Below are 17,107 nucleotides of genomic sequence, written 5' to 3' on the forward strand. Positions count from 1 at the left end.
CTTCAGAATCCTACTCTTCGCTTGCCTCCTTTTAGAGATCACTCAAAATTGTGTTGGCCCCGACATGCGGTGACCTAACACCTACACCTTAATCCGTTCTTGGCGTATACTTCCTAAGTAATGCCAACCTCGAAACTACATTCGATCCCAAGTTCTGCTTCTGGCAAAGAACTCGACAACGTACTCCTTTACGCCTTTGGGTCTATATCCCTTTCGCCTTGAACCCCATCTTCCTCCTAGTGTCAACCATTCCATAACTATGGATAGAATTGACATCAGCTCCTCCTACCGAAAAATAAAGTGAGTACAACGAATCCTAATATGGCTCTAAGTTTTAAGAGACGCAACGCGGAAGTCCTATAACGAAAAACACTCCTAAGGACACTAGAACCTGGAGTGCTCTGATACCAACTGTGATACCCCCGGATATCCGGATGCGGGTTGGCCAGGCCCACGCCCGATTACCCGAGGATATTAAACCAATTAGCAATAAACGAACACATAATACAATTAAGGAAACATGAATAAATAAAAATTTGCTGAAAAGATACTAGAATGATAATCCAAATACTGAAACCTCAGAATAAAATCAAATTAATAAAGAATTATTCTAATACATCCAAATTCTCCATTTCTAATACAACTCGGGAATCCATCTGGTGGACCCCTAATAAAATCATCACTGAGAAATGAACCACCGAAAAAGAATCCAATGCTAAATCATACAGGAACCCCTACGTCGTCGGAAGAATGAGAAGACGTCTCTGCTCAGCACGAACAAGCTCTAAGACCTGGAACCGTCCGTTACCTGAAAAATAATAGTAGGTCAGGCCCACGAACAAGTTCTATCCTAAGTACAATCCAAACAGAGACCCGATACGCAGATACATCCTAGATAGCTCGGCAATAGCTAAAATAGTCCATATAGATATAGATACACACTATAGGACGCTCACTAGTCCAATAGGTCTGTCTCAGCCTGAGTAGAGATACCATGCAAATCGCACATACTATGGTCATGTGTATCTAGACCTACCAGGGAACAACACCTATGTCCAGTTATCCATCCTAGGTGATATACGCACCCTAACCATGGTCCTGAGACTCAAGCTCATACCATGGCACCATAATGATATGTATATAAAGTCCGTATACTCCTAATACAAAATATCATCCATCTTTTGTAGTGGTCTGATATAAGTATAACCATCCATCCAGAAACCAAAGTAGGTCATTCAATTCATAATTGATATGACACAAATATGAGTAGGACTGAACCTTTATGGTAAATCCACACCTCAATCCAGAATAGGTAGGTTATAGTGTTTGAACTAATCAATACCTAGTATGCCACCGTCCCATACCGGTGCATACCATCCTCCATCCAATATAGTTGACAAATTAATAATAAATATTCATCAACCATACTCCAAAATAAACATAAATACAGTCTATTATATGTATGACCAAATTATACATCCAGTATATAATTATAATCATAAAACTTCCATTTAAATTGTTAACGCATTGATAGGCAATTTAAACCATCCATATCCATCCAATTGACAAAACAGAAATTTCAATCGTTCATCAAGTAATTGACAGAAAATATATATAATTAATTCTAGGCAAACATCCAATTAGATTAACAGAACCTAAGTATTAGTTCAGCAATCTAAGTCCAAACTATAACCCAAATAATTGCAGAAAGATGTTTAAAGGTTCAACAATTTAAATCCAAGAGTTAAACCATGTATTGTTTAACAGTTCAACGACTAACATCCAGAGCATGAATATATCAGTTTTAACAAATCAATAACTCTATCATGCATATAAATAAGTTTTAAAATCATAATATTGTCCAAGAAATTGCTAAAATTAATTCTAGCAATTCAGTTCCTTTTATCCATCAATTGCATGCTAGGTTGCATCTTTCTATACTATTTTATTATTTTAGCACCGAACCATAAACTATGCTACAAGTCCAATTTGTTAATTGAAAGACTCCCTCATACATCTAAAATTTAATTTAGAATCATATTATAGCACCCTAAATTGTCAAATTAAAATTAGACAATTTAACTTCCTTCCAGCAGTTAACCGCGCACAAGTTGTTAAATAGGCACTGTTAAATCCATTAATACAAAGAGGGTATTTTATGCAATACAAGACCTTAATTACATCCTAAAATAATTATTGAAACCCCAATTAAAGTTTTAAAACTGTTCAGAAACCCCAAGAGCCTAAACAGTTTCTGAAAACTTACAATACGCATCAAAATTGAAAGAGCCTGCTCTAAAAAAAAATAGAGCAGGCTCAAACCAACATTGAGCCGGCTCCAAAAACTTTTGGAGCAGGCTCAAAGAATTTGGAGCCGCCTCCAAAAAGGGGGAGCCCACTGTTCCGCTTCCTTCCTCGTTTCCGATGATCTGCTTCGACCCCGGCCACTTTTTACTCTTCAGTTGGTTTCTAAAACTAATCCTAAGGGTCTTATTAATACCAAATAACATCCCAATGGATTGGTTCGACAATTGAAATTTATTACAGTGATTTAAAACCTCTACCAATTCCTTATGCTTTAACATACAACTTGATCTTCGATTTACAGACATAACTACAGGTAATACTAGAACATATACAGATAATCAAAACTGATCTTAACCATCCTATATATATTCCTTGACATCCTAATCCCTTGTTTATAATAATACGAATTAAACCATTCATTAAAACAGAACGAATCTGTAAGCTTAAAATAAACCAAACACACAAGTCATTCAAGAATTGTTTTAAACAACCATATATATACTGATAATCAACTTGACATATATTTCGCATGCCAGATTAGATTAAAATTCAATTAAAATCCTAGAGACATCTAGGTATGCACAGAACACAGGACAAAGGGATAGAGAGAAAATAGAACTTGCCTTAACCGTCTCTGAATTTTCCGATGAAATCTCCGACGATCGTTCCACCTCTGTTGTTCTTGGTTTTACCCACAAGCCAATCTCTGCTCCTCCTCCTCCTTGGTTCAGCCCTAGCCTAAGGCAAAACCCTAGACTTTCTCCCTTTATCTCTCTCTGTAATTCTCCCTGTAACTCTCTGTTACTCTCTCTGTTTTTCTCTCTATCAACACTGTACGTATATAGGGTTCTCAACCCTTTTTGAAGACATACTACTATATATATATATAGGCACTAATCAAAACCCTAAGCCTAATCTTAATCGACCATTGAAAACCTAATTGAGGCCCAGTTTAGTAGGCGTGAGATAGTAAGAGACTAAACCCTATTTTTCATTACAACTAGGAATATTCCATTAATCCAATTAATTCCATTCAAAAACCAATAAAACATTTACACAATTAAAAACTATTTAATTTAATTAAAGAAAACAAACATACAAAGAAATAATCAGACAAGTCAATTAAATAACAATTTATCAATTAAATCAATTAAAAATACAAGTAAAGAAAACAATCTATTTAAATCCACAAATCAATTCAAACAACCTGTCATTCAAATGCCGCACATAGCCACATAAGCACTTAAAAATAATAAAATAAATACTGAAAACAATAAAATAAATAATAAAATTCCGATTGTATCCCTTTCAAAACTAGGGGTATTACACATAGGCACCACTATGCTTAAGGTCCTAAATCCTCAATACAGCAAAACTAACATCTCTAACGTCTTAAAATACTCCTATTAACAACATTAATCAAGAATCCAAAGCTTAAAAAACAAATTGAAACCTCCAGAAATCAAAACGAACCTCACTACAAGACATTTCATCGAAAGTCCTTCATATCTCCCTGAAATATATCAATCATAAGGCTAATCATTGTAATCAAACATCAGATCCACATCCCTATCATGGATAACTAAATTCTCGAAATACAAGTCCACTAAGTGGCATACACATCAAAATCCTGACAACTAAGGTCATAAAACGAATCTCTCGAAACCGTGCTTGGCATCACCAAGCTAAATCGAATTTCCTCAATTTCCATCCAAGAACAATCACTGGAACTATGATTCCTCAAAACCACACCTAGTCATAACTAGGATGAGAAAACTCCACCAACAAGCCATATCCAACAACGATCTTCCAAAACTTTTTCTAAGAGTCAACCACATCCAGGTCTCCAAAACCAAGGCAAGTCTCCAAAAGACATCCATAAACAGCGTCAAACTCACACAACGAGTTAACCAAATCCTCAATCAAATGGATACAAGTCTCCGTAAAATGATCTTATACCAATCCACTCACTCGAAGCACCACAACCCCTTAACAACCATGGCAAAACTCCTCAAGGGAAGACAAGAAAGAAAGGAAACCACCAGTCCTAAGAAGGACAACACCACTACTCTGTCTTTGAAACAAAAGACAACAAGGTAAAAGACTTCACCCCCTACAAGGAAGTAAGTCGACCAAAATCAACCAAATCCTTACCAAAGACTCAAGGCAACAATGGTGATCCTCACGGACCAGCCAACCCCAAAGCTATGCATAACGCAACGAAGAGAAGAGACTCACTCCTTGTGAAGTCCCTTACTTGAACCAAGAAAAGAGGAGAAACCTTATTCCCCTACAAATGTCAACACGACAAGCATGAAAAAGGAATAAAAAGGGAGAACTAAACATGGAAGACATGCAAATAACAAGGAAATGCAACTACCCAGTAAGTAAATCTACTCATATAGATAAAAATCAAGGATACATGTAACACATCTCCACGTAAGCACAAAATCATGTCACTAAGTACAGTAACAACATGGCATCTTTAAGCATATAAATAAGGCATGCTAATGCCATACAACAAAAAGGCAAATGTGGACACACCTCTACCTACTCATGCATTGCAATATTATAAATCATACTACTAACATGGTAGTAAATGAAACTACAGAAAATAAAAATGATGCAACAATGAACCTTATGGACTTTAACAATGCGACAACCACCTGTCTCAAAACAAACGTGAGCCCTTACCACAGTGGTAAGACTTTAACAATCCATCTCCGAATCTAAAGATGACACTACAAGTGACACTAACAATGCAATGCTCTCTCTACCCAAAACATCAATCAATCGACTTGATCCCAAAAGCGTCATCATGCAAGAGAACTCGAAGGAAATGGCAACCATATCCATATCAACAACAACAAAATCAATCACTACAACTGACCCCCAAAACAACTATCATCATTATCGATCAAAAGGACAATGCCTATCAAAACAAAACCAACATTGATTCCATCCGAACTGTACTTGTAGCTAGCCAGTACGGTAGCATGATAGTGCCATGCACCCGCCCGTAAATGTACCCGCCCACGAAAATTGCAATCCCAGAGGAATCATCCAGAACAACCAAAGATTTTAAAAGGTCCATAACCCATCATGGCCCAAAACCAACAAATCTAGCACTACAGCAACGCCTAATGACTCACCTCATGAGAGTCTAAACAAAAGGTGTCTATCCACCTACCTTAAAACCAAAGCTAGGTTGACAACAATCTATACTACCATAAAACCATGTGGACAATCACCAACAACCTCAAGGAAGAGTGCCTAAACAAAACCAAACACACCAACCATCGCACTAAGTGAAAACTCACAAAACGACTTAACTTCAACTCAAACATCCAATGACTAATTCCAAGTCCTGCCAAATATGCAAAGCAATTATGCATATACAAATCAAATCTAGCATACATCATATGTCATGCTCTTTACATTAAAATAAAATCATGTTAAACAACAGCATACCACATATAGCACATAAACATGTCATTGGGAAGCATATAAACACATAAAGCATAGCAACACAAGCATGATATGCACTCAAAACCTGTCGTCCTAAGGTTTTCGAACCTAGGAGCTCTGATACCACTTGTGATGGCCCAAGTATTTCAACCAGTGCATCAGTGATGACCCAAAAATTGACCCAGTAACGGATCCGAAATGCGGAAGCGGAAGATAAAACCAAAGTGTATAGAGATATAAACCATCCCCAAGACACCAATGTGACATTCCATGGAGTCACAGACTTAAAGAAATAACCAGATGCGGAAGCTAGAATGAAAAGGGTTAAGTGGCACCAATGACAACCAAAGGAACAAGATTTAGTTCAAACTAGACCATGCGTGCCATTAAATGACTTAAACAAGATAAACAAGATCCTGTGGGAACAAACAACCAAAGTTAACTTGTCTAAGCAACAAACCAAACAAAACCCAAAAGGCAGTATCATTTCGGCTGACCGAAGTGAGCTAAGAAAAGAAGGGAATGAACCTTCATTTTGGTCGACCGAAATGACAAACTGGTCGACCAGTTTGTGGCTCAAAAGGGAAAAAGGCTACTGGAATTGGATTTTTACTGTTCAATTACAATTAAAATATGTGCCGGTTGACCGAAACAAGCCATCGGTCGACCGAAACAGGTCGAAAATGTGAAGAACGAACCTGTTATGCACCAAAACTGAAAAGAGACTTTAAATTTCATTTGCATGCCCCATAGTATGATCAATGTACATTATATGCTATTGTGTGATGATCTGAATATACACACAAGTGTAATATGGCATTTTAAACATGCTACAATGGCTCAAGGCCTTATTACAATTCATTTACAAAATTTGACATGCCAAATCTCCAAGTTAGAAAAATTACATTTCATAGGCAAAATTCAAACATGCTAACACTTGTATGTGACAAAATTGCATTTAAAGAAACCTCAAATCTACAAATCACCCAAGGCAAGTGCAATTCCTCAATTCTTGAATCCTGCACCTGAAAATAACCCTAGTAACTTCGGGGTGAGCAACATAAAGCTACTCGTAGAAAATGAGCATGCATCGACTTAACGTTTTACAAGTTTGTATAATTTAATCATTGTAGTTCATCCCACCTAATGTCTATGTCGAAGGTAAGACTCAGGGAGCATCTTAAACTACCTTAGATCATTTATAGCATAAATCATATCATTCATGCAATTTCAATAAAATAACAACATGTTATACAAAACAACATGATATATATTCTCAAGATTATCAACTAGAAATCTAAGATGTGAAAACAACCAAAGTAGGTCATGCCACCTAACGTCTATATTCCAAATGAATCTATAGGATCATTCCTAAGCTATATTTGAATAATAAAGCATATATGTACTTAACCACATCAAAATTTGCAATGATTCATTAGAAATCATAATGCATAAATATACTTAACAACATTAATATCGCCAATAACCAAAACCACAAGTCACAATTAAACATTGGTTGTCAACTTGGAATTAAATGTGAAAATAAATATGGAAGACTTGGACATCAAATCTCAGATTTCCGCCGAGAACTCAAAGGTTATTCCGGGCATTAAACCGCCGGGAAGACCACCCTAGTGCACACTATCAAAATAGGGAGAACTCATACCTCCCGTACTAGAGCCAAACTCTAGCCATATCACTTGTAGCAATGTCCCAAGACTCCAAAATAAATCAAATAAGTTCACAACTTATACATAATTTATATAATGCATGAAATCACCTTCTATGCACAAATAAGTTGGAACCACACAATACATGCTCTAAATCCACAACTACTATATGATAGCAAATGTCGAATCTTCAGAGTGCGATTCGTTACACGCTATAATAACATCACATGTCGAATTTTTAGTGTGCGACTCGTTACACGCTATAACAATATCATTCAATATTGAAAACATAAACTGAAGAATCTAGTACATGTCCAAAATAATGATTTAAACATATAACCAATGCCAAACACATGATTAAATCATTAACGCAATAGAAATAGAAATTAATTAAATAAACTAATTAATTTCTCTAAGTTTCAAATCTCAATTAAATGGCCCCTAATTAATACATGTTAAACAACATAGTATGGTCATTACATATATTCATTCAAATCTCAATTAGGCCAATGGAACAATGAGGTAGAATTTAATTAATTCATGATAATTAAATCCCTAAATTTTAAAACAACTCTAAATGGTTCCAAACTAATACATGCTAGTATACAAGTCCTACTCATCACAAATATCAAGTTAAAAACTTTATTAAGCTAATGGAACCTTTAAATAGATTTTAGTTAATTCTTTTAATTTAAAATCTCTAGATTTTTAGAATCATCCAAATACTCTCAAATTAAAGTATGTTAAAGAACATGTCAAGACTTAATTTAAAAGCATATTACAAGTTAATTTCATACAAGGTACGTCCATGAGAATTAAACTTTCATAAAAGGTAATTATTAAATAAAAAGTGCAATTCTTATTCAAATAATTCCAATTTAATATATGTTAACAAACATATCAAAACATAATTTATCATCATACCACAATTCAATTATAAGCTATATACATCGTTGTAAATTAAATCATATACAAAGAAATAAATATTACTAATTTTCTAGATTTGATACAAAGCATGCAAATAAGTTGTATAATCATGGAAAACACTCAATACAACACATACAAAATCCTAAAACACCCCCTACCTCCATTTAAGATGAAATCTCAAATCCCTACCGAAATGAAATCGCTCTGAATCCAACGAAACTTCTAGGTTTTGTCGGGGACAACAAGGTGATTATCAAACACCAAGGAGGTACCATGAAAAACCCAACTCGGCTTCAAACCCAAACTCAAAAAATGGACAGAAATGGGTTCTAATAAGGGGGAAAGGTAGAGCATGTCAAAGCGAGCATAAAACACTAAGGCACTACGACTTTTTACTAAAGGGAAGTGTTCGACAAAGAAGGGAGAAGGGTGGCAGCCCTTTGGCTTCCATGCCTGCCGGCCAAAAGAGAGGAGAGAGAGAGAGAGAGAGAGAGAGAGAGAGAGAAATCTGACTTTTTTGGTGTGCTCCGTCGTCAAGCACCCAAAACTTGCAAAGTAGAGGACTAAGATGAGTGTGGCCAAGTTTTATATTTATAATTTGCCACTACTATCTTTCACTAAAAATATAGTTAGGGCGAGTAGGGATCGTCCCAAGGGATTGGTAGGTCGTATTAGGTTGTGGAATTGAGATTAGGGTTAGTAGGTCGAGTGATCAAAAGATTGGTTGGTGATTGAATTATACTAAGATGCAATTTAAACTAAAGTAAACAATTAAATGCAATAGAAAGAAAATGAAAGAGAGAGATCTTGGGGTTTAAAGATCACCACTAAGCATAGCTTTTCTATACCCTTAATGAATGATTAATGAGGGAGAAAACATGTATTGCAACAATAGTGTGTGTGTGTGGTTGTTTCAACAAGCATGGATGACTAATTAAGTATATATTGTCTAAGTAACATAATGGATAGCATAATATATCAAACTAAGCCATTAATCCTTTCTTTAATCTCATAATCCAAACACATCACATGGTTAGAGACATATGCTACTTGTTTTCATAAGTATGGAACATCAAACAACAAGCATGGATTGTCCTCCCATTTAACATCTAAACTACAACTACACTACAGTTAAGCTAATGACATGAAATTAAACTAATTAAACTAAGGGAGAGGCACAATCCATCAAGAAATGAGTATGAACCATCAAATAAACCACAAGAGCATTCTATTAAGCACTATGTCTTGACAATCTCTAGATCTATAGTATCAATACACATAGACATGCATCAATAACACAAAATCTAGAGACAAACACATGAACATCTATTCTAGCATACATAGACATATGGATAGAATGAAATGATCAATTGGAAGCATTAAACCATACAAATCATTGAATAAACAAGATCTATGTATATAAAAATGTTAAAACATGTATCACAATACAAATCCCCTCAAAAATACATAAATCAAGATGTAGAAGCATGCTTAGGGCTAACTCTGGCCCCAAGAGGATGTCTAGCCACTCATGGATGGTGTCCTCCAACCCTCAAGGGCTAACTCTATGGTAGAAATTGCTCCTCTTCTTGGTTGATGGAAGAACTCCAAGCTTGTGTCTCTAGCCTTCTCTCTTCTTTTCTTCCTTACTAAGAATATGATATGGAAATTGTGTCCAAAGTCTTTTTTTTTTTTTTTTTTTTTTTTTTCTTTTTTTTTAAGTATGCTCTCAAGAATGGCTCATATTCCTTATATAGGTAGGTTAAAAATGTCACCCCCAATGACCTGGGCTCGTACACCAATATTCCTCCCAATGATTAGATATGAGACAACTTTTAATGAACTAGAAATTGAATTTTCTCGCACTTGGGGAAGTTCGATCGATCGAACATTCTCTGAGATCGATCGAACATGGCTGAGATTTATCAAACTTAAGTTGGATCGATCCTCTATGGAGCCTTTACAAGGGTCGCGATACCAAGTCAAGCTTGAAGAGTTGTGAATTTAGGAGGTGGCCAAGTTTTACAATTATAGAAAGCCACTACTACCTTTCTCTATATAAAATATAGATAGGGCGAGTAGGGATCGTCCCAAGGGATTATACGTGTTGGAATTTCAACTTCGACTCTAGCGTACCAAATGATTGCAAAAGAGAATTGGGTTGGTTGATTATACTAAATGAGCTAAACTATAATAAAGCAATGCAATAAGATAAAGAGTAAGTAAGAAGGAAAGGTCTTGGGGTGTAGAGATCACCACCAAACAATACTATTCCAAACCATAATCAAGTGACTAATGAGGGAAATGAATGTGTTGCAACAATGTTGTGTGTGTAAAAGACATTCAATTGGTAAGGGTGACTCAACAAGTGCAAATTGTCTCAATCAACATGTGTGAGGCCACAATACATCTATAGGTAGAGGAATATATTGTCTAAACATCATGTGAAGATAATAAAATAACAATTCAAGTCATTGAACCTTTCATTAAGCTCATAGTCCAAGCAATCAATAAGGATGATTTAGTTAAACATGCATTATCTAAACATCATGTGAGAGGTACAAAATATCTATTGGGAGAAGAATAAATTGTCTAAACACATGTGAAAGATACAACATATCATAACTAGTCATTAATCCTTCATTAAGCTCACAATCCACATACAACACAATATTAGAGGAATATGCCATTTGGACTCACAAGCATAGAACATCAAACATCAAGAGTAGATTGTCCTCACATCTATCATTACACTACCACTACACTAAATCTACACTACTAGCATGAAAATAAAGCTATCTAGACTAGGGGAGAGGCACAAACCATCAAGAATAGGCATAAACCATCAAATGAACCAAAATAGCATTCATTAAGCATATCATCTTGATAATCTCTAGATCTATAGCATTAATACACATAGACATGCATCAAAAACACTAAATCTAGGGATAAGCACATGAATATCCTACTCTAGCATACATAGACATATGGATAGAATAGAATAGTCAATTGGAAGCATTAAACCATACAAACCATGAAATAATCAAGATTTATATATACATGAATATCAAGATGTATCATACAACACTAATCCCTCAATAATACACAAGATTAGAGTATAGAAAGCATGTTTGGGGCTAACTCTAGCCCTAAGAGGATGTCTAGCCACTCATGGTAGTGATGATCCAACCCTCAAGGGCTAACTCCATGGCTGCTCCTTGTTGGTGAAGATCTCCTCCAATGGTTGCTCTAGCTTCCTCCCTTCTTCCTCTCCAAGAATAGCCTCCAAGATGATTTTCAATGTGTGACAAGAGACCTTCTCAAAAAGTGTATCATATTCCTTATATAGGTAGGTCAAATACACCCCATGATGAGCTGTGGTCGTGCAAGGCATATTCTCCAATGATTGGATGAAGGACGGAATAAATGAGCTGGATTTTAACTTTTTCTCGCTGGAGGAAGTTCGATCGATCGAACCTTAACTTGGATCGATCGAAAATGGGTTCGATCGATCGAAGTGGTCTGACTCCTCCGGATAATGACAAGGCTGGGATATTTTCAAGATATTTATGGGGAAAAAGACAAAAGTGGTTAGTAGGCGTACAGCTGTGGATAAGATCAATCATTTGAATAGGACAAAATAGGGTTCGATCGATCGAAGGTGATGTTCGATCGATCGAACTTGGAATTTCAGCAAAGGCCAAGGTTGGATCTATCGAGAAGTACTGTGATCGATCATAGATGTTCGATCGATCGAACTTTTCAGCTGCAAAACTTGATTCCTTTTTGTTCCTTTCTTTCTCCACTTTGCTCCCTCCTTTGGTTTATCTCAGGATTGCTTCAATTAAGCTCTTATTTGGCTGAGTTAGCTAAATTTTGGGATTAGTGCCTGAAAATATAAATAACACGTAATAAGTCTAAAACGGCAAAGTAAGATAGATAAAGGTACTAGAATGCTTAAGCTTAACGGGTTTAAATGCGCACTTTTCAGTGCTCATCACACCCCCAAACTTAAATATTGCTAGTCCCTAGCAATGAACTAAGAAGTAAAGGAATGAAATAAACAACTATACAAGTATAAACTGGAAAGCAAGTAAAATGATAACACCATTTTCGTAGGGAACACGATTGCATTTAGCATATGCAACAAGCCTTTTAAACCCCTAGGTTACCCCTAGTGGACGAGTAAAGTCTCGTGAGGATTTCCAGAAATGGTACCCACAAACATTAAGCTCATTCTTTCAAAAGAGGCACCAATATTGCAAACAAGCATCGGGAGAAAACTACCTCAAGTATGCAATTTTTCAACCGTTTCTAAGCAATCTCCCAAAATTTGAATATCAAGCAAGCAAGTATGGTCCTCCACATATCAAGAAAATGATCATAAAAATTGAAACAAGTCTAGAATCCATGTGAGAGGTCCGGCATCAAGTGTGTTGCTATCTTAGCCAACTAGAGAAGTAATCACATTCTTACCCTCAAACTAGCACACAAATCTAGTACCGATCATCAAGATAAGAGAGTGGACCTTTTATTAAAGCTTTATTGTTCTAGGTGCGCTTATTCTTTTCACTCATTTTCTTCTTCTTTTTTCTCTTTTTATTTTTATTTTTTATTATTGAGGATCAAAGATGGAAATATTGTGCAATGTGTTGATTTCTTAAGCTTTCTAGAAGATTCATGTAGCGAGCTTTAGGTCAATGACTCCCAAACCAGATGGCTTTAGGGCATTAGGTGTTAAGACACCCCAACAGACTTACAAACTCAAATCAACTAGGCTACAAATCAAGACAACAACCATTTAATCATTTCCCACTTCTCGCCTTTTGGGAGAAGTCCTCACTTTTATTGCTTTTGCAACTTTTTTTTTTTTTTTTTTTTTTCAATTATTAACCTAGAGTTTGGGCCCTCCACCTTTTGGCGCAAGAAGTTCACTGCTTAATGAGGCAAGAATCCCAGCTACTCAATGAAAATGGGTTGTTATCCACCTTTATCAAGAATGAAAGCTTTCAATGCACTACTAGCCCAATTGGGATATAACCAATTCAATAATCAACAAAGCATGTACCCCACAAATGAATGCTAGTGTGCACCGGTGCTAGTGTAGAATCCTAGAATGAATCTCAAAACAATCACAAATTCAGGATGATGTAGACCACAAATGCAAGTAAGATATCAATCTTTTGAAAAATTTACTCCTAAAGGGTATCCTCAAGGCATACAAGGAGTATTGGACTCTCAAGTCAAGCAATTTTTAAATTTTAAGCAATATAGTCCTCAAAAGATCAAAATCATAGCTAACATCAATCTCAAATCTCAATCATGCATTTAAAGCTCAAATCTTAAGTAGAATGCAACAAGACACCTTACCCCCAAACTTAAACCGCACATTGTCCTCAATGTGCAATGAGAAAAATGGAAAGAGTATACCGTGGTGGTGTAGACATGAAGCCCGGTTATGATCTAATTCGAAAGACGTCTCCCCCAAACTTGGAATCAACAACCTACTTGAATAACCACGCTAGCAAACTCACATCAAATATCAAATAAAATAAGAATAATCAAATCAAGCATTCTAAGGTAATGTAACACATGATGCAAGAGAGATATAAGATCAAGCCCTAACTAAAGCATAAAGTATGCATGACCACACATAAGGGCACAATGATGAATCTTTTTATATTTTTCATTTAATGAAAGTAAGTATATACAAAATGCAAGAAAAACAAAGAATAAAATGCATGAACAAAATATAAAAAGAAAATTAAATAAGGCAAAATGTAATGAAAGAATATGTTCAATGTAAGAAATGAAAAACAATATGTGCAATGCAAGAAATGAAAAGGAACATGTACAATGCAAAAAAATGGAAAGAATATGTACAATGCAAGTATATACAAAATTTTCTTACTTTTTGTTTTTTGTTTTTTTTTTTTAATATATATGTGAAAATATGCAAAGAAAAATGAAAAATGTAAGAAATATGCAAAATGGGTGCTAAGTTTAACGTCTCTAGAAAGACGGAATACTTCTTTGAAAAATCGTCTCATTTTTTTATTTTTTATTTTTTTTAGACAAAACAAATATGTACACAAATAAAAATAAAAAGGTAGGTAAATAAAAATGTAAGAAAATAAGGAATGCAAAGAATTTTTTTTTTTTTTTTTTTTTTTTATTTTATTTTTTTTTTTTTTTATAAGTTAGAAGAATTAAAAATTAAAGTTAAACAAAATATTTTTGGATTTTTGGAAATAAGATAAAAGGAAATAAAATAAAATAAAAGAAAACTGTTTTTGGGATTTGATTTTTTTTTTTTAATTTTAAATATTTGAAATAAAAATAAAAATAAAGCTTGGAAATAAAAGTAAAAATGAAAATAAAATAAAAAATCTTTTTGGAATTTTTGAAAATAAAATAAAATTAACAAAATTATTTTTGTGTTTTTAACAAATTTCCAAAAACTTCTTTTTTTTTTTTTTTTTAGTCAAGAGAGAGAGGTAACTAAATGAAATAAAATAAAATAAAAAATAAAATAATAAAATAAAATAAAAATAGAAATAGGAAAAAGTCAAAAAGTGAAAGGGTCAAAGGGGCAAAGTTGTGATCGATCGAAAATGAAGTTCGATCGATTGAACATAGCTGTGATCGATTCGAAATGAAATTCGATCGATCGAACATGTAAAATTTTGGAGATCCCGAGAGCATGCATTTTCAGAATTGAAACATGTCCAAAATTTTTCTAAGTGTTGGGGAAAAGGACAAAAGTGGTTGGTAGGCGTACAGCTGTGGATAAGATCAATCATTTGAATAGGACAAAATAGGGTTCGATCGATCGAACTTGGAATTTCAATAAAAGGCTAAGGTTGGATCTATCGAGAAGCACTGTGATCGATCATAGATGTTCGATCGATCGAACCTTAACTAGGATCGATCGAACTTTTCAGCTACAAAACTTGATTCCTTTTTGCTCCTTTCTTTCTCCACTTTGCTCCCTCCTTTGGTTTATCTTAGGATTGCTTCAATTAAGCTCTTATTTGGCTGAGTTAGCTAAATTTTGGGATTAGTGCCTGAAAATATAAATAACACGTAATAAGTCTAAAACGGCAAAGTAAGATAGATAAAGGTACTAGAATGCTTAAGCTTAATGGGTTTAAATGCGCACTTTTCAGTGCTCATCAATGCTCCACATCATTGAACTTGTAGAGGTGTTTGTACCACTTGACGAAGTTACAACCTTCTTGCCACCTTTTGTGATGGTATTGATGTTGTCCGTCATGACTGCAATGTCTTTGGTGGTATTCTTGCTCTTTGTCTGAATATTATTGGAAGTCATAGAATCTGACGATGAATTTGTTGAGGATTTGATGTAGGAGTAAGAGATAAGAGGCAGAGGATGTCTCACCGAGCGTGCCAGAAATTTGTATACACAAATTTTGTAGTAAAAAATAAACACAAAATATGGAGCAAAAATAATATTTTTATTAAATTAGAAAATTTGGAGTACAATAATAAGGTCCTTTGATTCGATTTTCTTTTTTTTGTTGGTTGGATCCAAAGGCTGCCCGAGATTGATCTTAAATCACCGTAGAATTTGGATGAAGAACGGCACGATTTGATGTGCTTTTTGTTGATTACCGTGGAATTTGATGAAGAATGACACGATTTGATGTGCTTGTTGTTCTTTGTCTTCAGAGATGATTTGTTAAATTTGGTGAAGAACGGTACGACTTTGGATGTGCTTGGTGTTCTTTGCCTTCAAGTTTTCCCTCTGGATTTCTGACCCTCTGGATTTTTGATTCTCTCAATTTCTGGACCTTCTGAATTTCTGAGTCTCTGGATTTTTGAACTCTGAATTTGTGTCCCTTCCTTCTTTCTCCATGCCTCTATTTATAGGCTTTTTGGATTGATAGGATGATGGCACGTGTCCTTTCCTGATAAGAATAAAATCATAACTGGGCTGGCCGGTTATATTATGATAATTATCCTTAAAAATAATTATTCAAAATATATTTTATTAGGAATAATAATCTTTCCATTTAATCCTCTAGGCTAGGCTAATTAAATAATTTAAGTGGATCAAGCTTAGGCCAATTAAATAACTTAATTAAACATTAGAACCATATTTGATGGTCAATTTGTCAAAACAAAAGTGCATGAAATTTTAGTGTCTACAACTATATCTTAAATTAAAAACATAAACAATTTTATATTAATATAGTTAATGTCAGGAAGCTTAGTTTAACTATTTCGCATTAGAACTTGTTGTGCATCCCATTTGACACCTGGGAGAACTTAAGATATTAACATAATATGATGGGCACATGTGTATTTTTATTATTTTATGCAAGTAACATGATGATTAAGTTTATAAGCATTTGTTCATTTTTACTTAAAGCGCAGCACGAGAGATATCACTATCCATGGTGGTTCATCATAATTTTCTCATAATCTACTGTGTTTTCTAGTTGAGAGAGTTAAAAGGGAAAAAAAAAATTTATTTTTTTATTCAAGAAAAAAAAATTAATAAAAAGGAAAAAGTCTTGAACCATGTATATTGGTTGAGGTTGGTAGAATTAGATTCAGAGCTGCCATCTATCAAAATCGAGTTGGAAACAGTTATTACAACAATTTGAGAAGGTAAGGACCTTCTTGGATCACTTTTCATTTTCTAATTTCCGGGAACAATTTTCATTCAGACAAATCACAATCGAAAACAATATTCAGAGTTTTTTTTT

Source organism: Cornus florida, unplaced genomic scaffold, assembly GCF_030987335.1.
Source record: "Cornus florida cultivar Cherokee Brave unplaced genomic scaffold, ASM3098733v1 CherokeeBrave_3.0.0_Hap2_Chr01, whole genome shotgun sequence".
Taxonomy (NCBI): domain Eukaryota; kingdom Viridiplantae; phylum Streptophyta; class Magnoliopsida; order Cornales; family Cornaceae; genus Cornus; species Cornus florida.